Genomic DNA, 12,033 nt, shown 5'->3' with positions numbered 1-12,033 from the left:
CTTGCAACTACTTTGCATGTTAGCTAACCATTCCCCTAACCATAACCATTTAACCTAACTCCTAAACTTAACGCTAACCCCCAAACTTTAGCCTTGCTAACGTTAGCCATCTAGCTAGAATTCATAACATATCATACGTTTTTGCAAATTCATAACATATTGTACATTTTGCAAATTTGTAGCATATAATATGAATTGTAATGCATCACATATCATATGAAACTGTCACGCCCTGACCTACTCTATTATAGAAAATAACATCTTTGTATGGTCAGGGCGTGACAGTTTCTTTTCCTATGTTTTCTATTTCTATGTTGTCAGGTTCTAGTTTTGTATTTCTATGTTGGGGTTTTGTTTGGGATGATCTCCAATTAGAGGCAGCTGGTCCTCGTTGTCTCTAATTGGAGATCATACTTAAGTAGGGGTTTCTTCCACCTGGGTTTGTGGGAGATTATTTTTGAGTAGTGTATGTTTCACCTCAGTGTCACGGTTTGTTGTTTTGTTCTTTAGTTTATGTATTGCATAGTTTCACAGTGTAAATAAAATGTGGAACGACACACACGCTGCACTTTGGTCCGCTTCTCCTTACGACAACCGTGACAGAAACATAACATATGTTATATGGTGTGTCTCGGATTTAAATACAGAATAATATGAAATGCTCTAAGACCAGGTTGCAGCCAGTCAGCCAGCCCAGCGAAGTTCTCCAGAGTTTAGACTCCACTGCTGTATTGATAGATCAAATCCCTATGGGCAATGTGCTATTCAATCAGAGCAAAGAGATTCTTCAGCAGATCAAGCTCTTCAAACATGTCAAAGTTCCAAGTTCAAGAAGAGGTCTTTTAGTCTAACAATTCACTTAGGGGTTGGAGAAGTGTCTGAAGTTCTGCTCAACAGATGCAGTCTCCAGCTCAGGCCTTTCTGTCAATCCGTCCACTCTTCCCAGCAGCCCTCCTCCAGTCTCATCCTCTCTGTTCTGCAAGGCTGGCTGCTGACCTGCCAGCTGCTAGGGCAAACTCGGTATCTGAAAGGTAGAGAGGAGGTATTAACATCTGAATGAATAATATAATATTTGTCATGCTGTAATTTAATAACTGCATAATAGCCTGTAATGTTAAATAGTAGTTTTTCAAAAACTAAATAGGTTAATTATAATAGCCTTAGCCAACCATTGATTAATTTGGCCTAGGATAAAAACACCCACACTTTTGTTACTCATCCCATAATACGTGACACAAATCCCTTACCTTTTACTCCACATTGGCATGGCTCATTTGCGGGGCTTGCTGGCTTGCCTCGGGTACTGCATCCAACCTAACAGTTTATGAGCTATCGTTATACAGCAGGAAGATTAGTACATTGGGATCCATCAGAACAAAGGGTAATGGGCTGCTGTGCAGTGGTGATGCCCAGGTTGACTAATAACCCGCAGTCCCCGTGGTTATATCCACTGGGTGGATAGGTTTAGGGTCATTAAATATTGTGTGGATGAAGGGCAGGTGGGTGGCGGACGGGTTGAATAAAGAGAAACAGTACCTTAAAAAATCCAGAAAGGTACAGTACCAGGCAAAAGTTTGGACACACCAACTCATTCAAGGGTTTTTCTTTATGTTAAGTATTTTCTACATTATAGAATAATAGTGAAGACATCAAAACTATGAAACAACACGTAACACAATAATCATGTAGTAACCAAAAATGTTAAACAAATCAAAATAGATTTTAGAATCTTCAAAGTAGCCACCCTTTGCCTTGATGACAGCTTTGCACACTCTTGGCATTCTCTCAATCAGCTTCACCTGGAATGCTTTTCTCTCAACCAGCTTCACCTGGAATACAGTTGAAGTCGGAAGTTTACATACACTTAGGTTGGAGTCATTAAAACTTGTTTTTCAACAACTACACATTTCTTGTTAACAAGTTATCGTTTTGGCAAATCGGTTAGGACATCTACTTTGTGCATGACACAAGTTATTTTTCCAACAATTGTTTACAGACAGATTATTTAACTTAGAATTCACTGTATCACAATTCCAGTGGGTCAGAAGTTTACATACACTAAGTTGACTGTGCCTTTAAACAGCTTGGAAAATTCTAAAAAATATATCATGGCTTAGAAGCTTCTGATAGGCTAATTGACATCATTTGAGTCAATTGGAGGTGTACCTGTGGATGTATTTCAAGGCCTACCTTCAAACTCTGTTCCTCTTTGCTTGACATCATGGGAAAATCTAAATAAATCAGCCAAGACCTCCACAATTCTGGTTCATCCTTGGGAGCAATTTCCAAACGCCTGAAGGTACCACGTTCATCTGTACAAACAATAGTACGCATGTATAAACATCATGGGACCACACAGCCATCATACCGCTCAGGAAGGAGATGCATTCTGTCTCCTAGAGATGAATGTACTTTGGTGCGAAAAGTGAAAATCAATCCCAGAACAACAGCAAAGGACCTTGTGAAGATGCTGGAGGAAACAGGTACAAAGATATCTATATCCACAGTAAAACGAGTCCTATATTGACATAACCTGAAAGGCCGCTCAGCAAGGAAGAAGCCACTGTTCCAAAACCGCAAATAAAAAGCCAGACTACGGTTTGCAACTACACATGGGGACAAAGATCGTACTTTTTGGAGAAATGTCTTCTGGTCTGATGAAACACAAATAGAACTGTTTGGCCGTGACAAAGACTCTCGCACGCTAGCAGTGAACATTTTGCAGAAACATAACTCTATGTTGCATATCTCACTGCTTTTTTCCATGTGCTGTGCTCTCCTGACGCCAAATAATTAACACTTCTCAATATTAATTCAATGGATTCTGGTCAGTAAACTCATGGAATATGGTGTTAATATTTATACAATTCAATTAGCAAGTACAAATTACAAGTGCATAACTATATGGTAATTCTCCATAAAGGAAAAAAAGTGGAAAAAGTATTTGTATCATTATGTTACAATGATTTCATAAACCATGTCCAATATTTGATTGACAATAAAAAAAAAGCCTCATGTTGATGTTGGTCACATTACTGCAAAATAAATTTGAACTAGTCATGCTGCGCGCACTGTGCAGTTCCAAAACAATCTAAACGGTGGCAGCCTAAACCACAAATTAATGTTCTAGTTACATGCAATATAGCAGAATTGGAATTTTAGGCTGCCATCCTTTGGATTATGTTGGAATTGTGTAAACTCACATTAGCAGTAGACTTGTATTATAACTGCAGAGTTGGGGGTGGGGGCACAGAACTTTTGCAGGTAATATGTAAAAACGCAGGCACCAAACACTTAAAAATCATGATTTTACCATATTTGTGGTCTTTAAATAAAAATAAAAAAATTCAATGAGTCCGACGGAAAGGATATACTGCTTCCCCGAGACCAGGCCCAAATCCCCATTATTCGCGTGAAGAAAAGACAGAAATACAGGGGGCGGAGGTCGGGGTGCCTTGTGAGAATTCATCGGCGAGTGGGAAAACTGCCTCTCCATTCCCCTCTATTGGCCAATGTGGGATCACTGGAAAATAAAATGGATGATCTACGATCGACACTATCCTACCAAAGGGACATTAAAAACTGTAATATCTTATGTTTCACAGAGTCATGGCTGAACGACGACACGGATAATATAGAGCTGGCCGGGTTTTCCGATTCATCCAATGGCATTGAGGAGTATACCACCTCAGTCAATGGCTTCATAAATAAGTGCACCGAGGACGTCGTCCTCAGTGTCTGTTTGTACATATCCCAACCAGAAGCCATGGATTACAGGCAACATCCGCAACGAGCTAAAGGCTAGAGCTGCCGCTTTCAAGGAGCTTATAAGAAATCCCGGTATGCCCTCAGACGAACCATCAAACAGGCAAAGCATCAATACAGGACTAAGATTGAATCCTACTACACTGGCTCTGATGCTCGTCAGATGTGGCAGGGCTTGAAAACTATTACTGACTACAAAGGGAAACCCAGCCACGAGCTTCCCAGTGACATGAGCCTACCAGACAAGCGAAATTCCTTTTATGCTCGCTTTGAGGCATGCAACACTGAAGCATGCATGAGAGGTCCAGCTGTTCCGGATGACTGTGTGATCACGCTCTCCGTAACCGATGTGAGCAAAAACAGGTCAACATTCACAAGGCCAGAAGGATTACCAGGACGTTTACTGTGAGCATGCGCCGACCAACTGACAAGTGTCTTCACTGACATTTTCAACCTCTCCCTGACCGAGTCTGTAATACCTACATGTTTCAAGCCAACCACCATAGTCCATGTGCCCAAGAAAGCAAAGGTAACCTGCCTAAATGACTACCAACCCGTAGCACTCACATTGGTAGCCATGAAGTGCTTTGAAAGGCTGGTCATGGCTCAATTTAACACCATCATTCCGGAAACCCTAGACCCACTCCAATTCACATAACGCAAAACGCTCATCACTAAGTTGAAAATCCTGGGACTAAACACCTCCCTGCAACTGGATCCTGGACTTCCTGACGGCCATCCCCCAGGGGGTAAGGGTAGGCAACAACACATCTGCTACGCTGATCCTCAGGGGTGTGTGCTTAGTCCCCTCCTGTACTCCCTGTTCACCCACGACTGCATGGCCAAGCATAAATCCATCATTAGGTTTGCTGACAACACACATCACCGACAACGATGAGACAGCCTATAGGGAGGAGGTCAGAGACCTGGCAGTGTGGTGCCAGGAAAACAACCTCTCCCTCAATGTGAGAAAGACCGTAGAGACGCACTGGCGGTCTCGAGCGCAGGACTGGCACCGCACGTACTGGCTGAGTGCTCCCTTCCCCCTGGCAAATGCGGGGCGCTGGCACTGCGCACACCGGCCTGAAAATACTTGGCCTCGCCACAGTACGCATTACCCCGAAGCCCGGGACCTGTCCAGTCAATGGTTGTTTGACAAAAGCACGGGGATTTGGCTCCGGTCTGTCACCTGACCTAGCCAATACTGCCGTGTGCCCCCCACAAAAAAATTCTGGGGCTGCCTCTCAGGCTTACTTAACTCCTCCATAGCCCTGGAAATGCTCATCCTCATCTCCGCCCATGTCCATCCTTCTTCCTCGTTCCTCCGCTGCTTGGTCCGAGTTTGGTGGGTAGTTCTGTCACGGCTGTCGTAGGAATTAGACCAAGGCGCTGCGGGTTGCGTGCTCATCATATTTATTTATTAAAGTGAACACGAAAAAAACAATAAACAAAGAAACGACAGTCCAACAGTTTCGCAGGCTATACACGAAAGCAATGCAAAAACAACTACCCACAAACAGACAGGTGAAAACAAGCTCCCTAAGTATGACTCTCAATCAGAAACAACGATGTACAGCTGTTCCTGATTGAGAGCCACACCCGGCCAACAAAGAAATGCACAACATAGAAAACCTAGAATACCAAAACAAGAACATACACCAAAAATCCCGGAACACATAAATACAACACCCCTCTACATACACACAACCCCCGAACCACATAAAACAAATACCCCCTGCCACGTCCTGACCAAACTATAATAACAAATAACCCCTATTACTGGTCAGGACGTGACAGTTCCAGTCATTGGCGGTAGAGTACTGGAAGGAGAAGCGGCCAAGGGAGGAATTGGCTTTGGGGGTGACCAGAGAGATATACCTGCTGGAGCGCGTGCTACAGGTGGGTGCTGCTATGGTGACCAGCGAGCTGAGATAAGGGGGGACTTTACCTAGCAGGGTCTTGTAGATGACCTGGAGCCAGTGGGTTTGGCGACAGGTATGAAGCGAGGGCCAGCCAATGAGAGCGTACAGGTCGCAGTGGTGGGTAGTATATGGGGCTTTGGTGACAAAACAGATGGCACTGTGATAGACTGCATGCAATTTATTGAGTAGGGTATTGGAGGCTACTTTGTAAATGACATCGCCGAAGTCGAGAATCGGTAGGATGGTCAGTTTTACAAGGGTATGTTTGGCAGCATGAGTGAAGGATGCTTTGTTGCGAAATAGGAAGCCAATTCTAGATTTAACTTTGGATTGGAGTTTTTTGATGTGAGTCTGGAAGGAGAGTTTACAGTCTAACCAGACACCTAAGTATTTGTAGTTGTCTACATTTTCTAAGTCAGAACCGTCCAGAGTAGTGATGCTGGACGGGCGGGCAGGTGCAGGCAGCGATCGGTTGAAGAGCATGCATTTAGTTTTACTTGTATTTAAGAGCAGTTGGAGGCCACGGAAGGAGAGTTGTATGGCATTGAAGCTCGTCTGGAGGGTTGCTAACACAGTGTCCAAAGAAGGGCCAGAAGTATACAGAATGGACCAAAAAATTCTGGGGGAGGTCCCCCACACCCCTCACCAGGTTATGTCCCCCCCCCCCCCACTTCTAAAACCAAAGTGGCGCCTTTGCCTTAGTGAATATCTTGCACGGATGTGTGCTATTGGTGGGTTATAGAAGAGGGCTTTGAAAGGATGTCCAATCAGATTTCAACCCCCTTCAGGTACAGTGACATACAGAAAGTGACATTCAGGACAACAACACAAATTGAAGACATCTCATTGAGATATGAAATCAGCACAGGACAATGATGTTCTATAGTGACATTGAGCTTATACCTTATGCAGTGTTGGTGGAGTGGTCTCTCCTGGGTTCTTTGAGAGGGTGTGTCATGGAGATGTTGGCCTAACTGCTCCATGTCCACTTCAGACCAGTGGAGATAGTCCTCAGGTCCCAGTCACACACACTCTGTTCTCAAAGTCACAGCCCCAGTAGCCTTCTAAAAACACAGACACATACAAGTGGGCAACACTTGGTAACAAATCCAGTGCAATCCTGCACATCCTCGCTGGTCATTTGTTGCACTCTACGTTCTTAATCTACTTCTAATACATAACATTAATACATTATTTAATTGTTCATGAAAATAGTGGAATAGGGTTGGAATAAGGTGTATCTCACCAGAATTCTTCTCATTAGTTCGATCACCATAGTCACACAGCGTTCCCTGTTACACTCCAGTAACCCCTGGCACTGGCACTGAAAACAGAGGGATGTAGAGGCAGGCAGAGGTAGAGATTGAAAGAGAGATAGAGGGAGAGAGAGAAACAGAGTTAAACGAGTCACCTCTTCAATCTCAAAGTGATGTTAAAACACTGACACAGATGAATAAATCTAAGAGAATAATAAAAGAGAAACAGAGGAATCAAAATACTGAAAAAGAGAGACTCACAAGGCAGGTCACAGTCCAGGAACTGCAGCTAGTCTATAGCCACGTCTCCACGGCAACCCTCAGCGCGTTGGGAGTGGAGGTGGATCTGGAAGGAGGTGGGGATGCGACCTAGGAAGAGGTGGCCTCCAGCCACGCACGCTGATGCTCTCAGGATGCCAACACCACCGCCTGATGGGTGCCCTCCCTATACACAGAGGCCTACAGTGGGGCAGGCCGCAGCCCTGTGAAGCCTAATGATAAATCTAACCTTTGTTATTTGGTTATCTAAAACGTTATATTTTACTGGGGGAGGGGCAGTGTGGCACACTTGCTAACCCTTGACAGTAAAACTGCTGTCTGTATAAGGTAGTCGGACAAGGGCAGTAAGAGCAGAGAACCAAGCATTTTTTATTGATTCAATGTACTGTATGATTTGATACCTGGGTCCCAGAGGAAGTATTTGAGATGCATTCGGCAGGATGGAGAGGACTGTTTCATCATGGGAGACACCATTACAGCATTGCTGGGAGAGTCTGCCTTCACTTTAGTCACTACCATGAACTAACCTGACGTGTTCCTACGCATGAGCTTAGCTAGTCAACATCGTAAATGTAAACGCCTGGAGTTTGCTAAACAGCATTGGCACTTGGATTGGAACCGGTGCTTTGGTCAGATGACATGAACATGGAGTTCTGATTGCTGCTTTGATGACTTATGATTGGCCAACAACAAGCTAATTGCGCCACTCTCATGAAAAGCAAGAGCACCAGCGTAAATTATAAAAATGCCTCTCTCTCGCTCTACTGTGGCAGTTGTTTGTATCTGTACGGGTCCTTCTGGACAAGTCAGTTAAAATTACACATACCCGAGACCCGTGACAATCATATCAGATCCTACCCATGACATTATTTAGGATGTTTTCACATATGAAATTCAGGACCCTGGTTAAGTTTCCTGTAGCGTTTGTGAGAATTCTACAGAATACGTTTTTCTTTCACAAGATCTGAAAATAACATTTTCAGTGTGTGATTAGCAAGACGCACATTCTACATGACGTTAGCGAGCTAGCTTGTTTACAACGGGCAAAAAAGTTCTACGTGACATGGGCTGCCGTGTCACAATACCTGGTACTCTGGTCTTGGACCCATTACCCACTCTCGCAGGTCCAGGATTCGTTTCAGCCAGGGTCAATTTGCATTTCTCACATGCTTTATAGTGCGGATCAGGGTACCAAATGCTCCAGGATCCAGATCACAAGGGGATATGTGAAAGCGCCCTTAGAATTTTGGATCCGGACCCACTCGGGTCCCGGATCAGGTCTCGGATGTTTGGGTACAGGTGGATCCGAGAAGACTTCTAGTGTCAATCCTTTTGATGCCTACCTTTTTGAGAAATAAATATAGGATTTATTAAACATTTATTTCTCTGAGCAATTGTATTAGTATAAAATTTAATAACTTTTTTTTATCATACAATATACCTCAGTATTTTAATTATTTATTTTATACTGTCATTTTTGCTCATCTTTATCAAGGGTGTATATTTTAGGTCCTTGATTTGAGTGTAGACTTGCAGTATTCTGTATATTTTTTATATACACAGGACAATGATGTTCTATAGTGACATAATAGAAATGTCAAACACACAAACTGAGTGTGTGGATGGTGGAAGAACATCACAGGGACCGATTTTAGGGCCGATTTCAAGTTTTCATAACAATCGGTAATCAGGTTTTTGGACGCCGATTATGACCGATTACATTGCAATCGACGAGGAGACTGCGTGGCAGGCTGACCACCTGTTACGGGAGTGCAGCATCAAAAGGACCCTGTGGCTGCAAGGAGCCAAGGTAAGATGCTAGCTAGCATTAAACTTATCTTATAAAAAAACTATCAAATTTCACAAAATCACTAGTTAACTACACATGGTTGATGATATTACTAGGTTAACTAGCTTGTTCTGCGTTGCATATAATCAATGCGGTGCCTTTTAATTTATCATTGAATCACAGCCTACTTCAACTTGATGATTTAACAAAAGCGCATTCGCGAAAAAAGCACAATCGTTGCAATAATGTACCTAACCATAAACATCAATGCCTTTCTTAAAATCAATACACAAGTATATGTATTTAAACCTGCATATGTAGTTAAAATAAATTCATGTTAGCAGGCAATATTAACTAGGGAAATTGTGTCACTTCTCTTGCGTTCAGTGCAAGCAGAGTCAGGGTATATGCAGCAGTTAGGGCCGCCTGGCTCGTTGCCAACTGTTGAAAGGCCATTTATTCCTAACAAAGACCGTAATTAATTTACCAGAATTTTACAAAATGATGATATAACATTGAAGGTTGTGCAATGTAAACATAATATTTAGACAGGGTTGCCACCCGTTTGATAAAATACGGAACGGCTCTGTATTTCACTGAAAGAATAAACATTTTGTTTTCGAAATGAGAGTTTCCGGATTTGACCATATTAATGACCAAAGGCGCATATTTCTGTGTGTTTATTATATTATAATTAAGTATATGATTTGATCTGTGGTAGGCAGCAGCAGGCTCGTAAGCATTCAGTCAAACAGCAGCTCTTCGCAATGCTGGGATGCACAGCGCTGTTTATGACTTCAAGCCTATCAACTCCTGAGATTAGGCTGGCAATACTAAAGTGCCTATAAGAACATCCAATAGTCAAAGGTATATGAAATACAAATGGTATAGAGAGAAATAGTCCTATAATTCCTATAATAACTACAACCTAAAACTTCTTAACTAGGAATATTGAAGACTCATGTTAAAAGGAACCACCAGCTTTCATATGTTCTGAGCAAGGAACTTAAACTTAGCTTTTTTACATGGCACATATTGCACTTTTACTTTCTTCTCCAACACTGTTTTTGCATTATTTAAACCAAATTGAACATGTTTCATTATTTATTTTTAGACTAAATGGATTTAATGTATTATATTAAGTTAAAATAAGTGTTCATTGTTCATTCAGTATTATTACAAATATATATATACTGCTCAAAAAAATAAAGGGAACACTAAAATAACACATCCTAGATCTGAATTGATGAAATAATCTTATTAAATAATTTTTTCTTTACATAGTTGAATGTGCTGACAACAAAATCACGCAAAAATAATCAATGGAAATTCAATTTATCAACCCATGAAGGTCTGGATTTGGAGTCACACTCAAAATTAAAGTGGAAAACCACACTACAGGCTGATCCAACTTTGATGTAATGTCCTTAAAACAAGTCAAAATGAGGCTCAGTAGTGTGTGTGGCCTCCACGTGCCTGTATGACCTCCCTACAACGCCTGGGCATGCTCCTGATGAGGTGGCGGATGGTCTCCTGAGGGATCTCCTCCCAGACCTGGACTAAAGCATCTGCCAACTCCTGGACAGTCTGTGGTGCAACGTGGCGTTGGTGGATGGAGCGAGACATGATGTCCCAGATGTGCTCAATTGGATTCAGGTCTGGGGAACGGGCGGGCCAGTCCATAGCATCAATGCCTTCCTCTTGCAGGAACTGTTGACACACTCCAGCCACATGAGGTCTAGCATTGTCTTGCATTAGGAGGAACCCAGGGCCAACCGCACCAGCATATGGTCTCACAAGGGGTCTGAGGATCTCATCTCGGTACCTAATGGCAGTCAGGCTACCTCTGGCGAGCACATGGAGGGCTGTGCGGCCCCCCAAAGAAATGCCACCCCACACCATGACTGACCCACCGCCAAACCGGTCATGCTGGAGGATGTTGCAGGCAGCAGAACGTTCTCCACGGCGTCTCCAGACTCTGTCACGTCTGTCACGTGCTCAGTGTGAACCTGCTTCATCTGTGAAGAGCACAGGGTGCCAGTGGCGAATTTGCCAATCTTGGTGTTCTCTGGCAAATGCCAAACGTCCTGCACGGTGTTGGGCTGTAAGCACAACCCCCACCTGTGGACGTCGGGCCCTCATACCACCCTCATGGAGTCTGTTTCTGACCGTTTGAGCAGACACATGCACATTTGTGGCCTGCTGGACGTCATTTTGCAGGGCTCTGGCAGTGCTCCTCCTGCTCCTCCTTGCACAAAGGCAGAGGTAGCGGTCCTGCTGCTGGGTTGTTGCCCTCCTACGGCCTCCTCCACGTCTCCTGATGTACTGGCCTGTCTGCTAGTAGCGCCTCCATGCTCTGGACACTACGCTGACAGACACAGCAAACCTTCTTGCCACAGCACGCATTGATGTGCCATCCTGGATGAGCTGCACTACCTGAGCCACTGTGTGGGTTGTAGACTCCGTCTCATGCTACCACTAGAGTGAAAGCACCGCCAGCATTCAAAAGTGACAAAAACATCAGCCAGGAAGCATAAGAACTGAGAAGTGGTCTCTGGTCACCACCTGCTGAACCACTTCTTTATTGGGGGTGTCTTGCTAATTGCCTATAATTTCCACCGGTTGTCTATTCCATTTGCACAACAGCATGTGAAATGTATTATCAATCAGTGTTGCTTCCTAAGTGGACAGTTTGATTTCACAGAAGTGTGATTGACTTGGAGTTACATTGTGTTGTTTAAGTGTTCCCTTTATTTTTTTGAGCAGTGTATATATATATATATATATATATACACACACACAAATCGGCCGAGTAATCAGTATCGGCCTTTTTTTGCCCTACAATAATCGGTCGACCTCTAACACATACTACTGTATGTGGTAGTGTGACAGCTCTTACATGCCTAACATTATTTGGCATAGCTGCATGGAAGCTGTATGGCAACATCGGAGGTTAATGCATTTCAGATCACCGAGTTCATCTGACCTTATTTGATACCCACATTACCCACGTCAGCAGTTT

Source organism: Salmo salar, chromosome ssa01 (assembly GCF_905237065.1).
Source record: "Salmo salar chromosome ssa01, Ssal_v3.1, whole genome shotgun sequence".
Lineage (NCBI taxonomy): Eukaryota > Metazoa > Chordata > Actinopteri > Salmoniformes > Salmonidae > Salmo > Salmo salar.
This window is presented reverse-complemented; position numbering follows the sequence as displayed.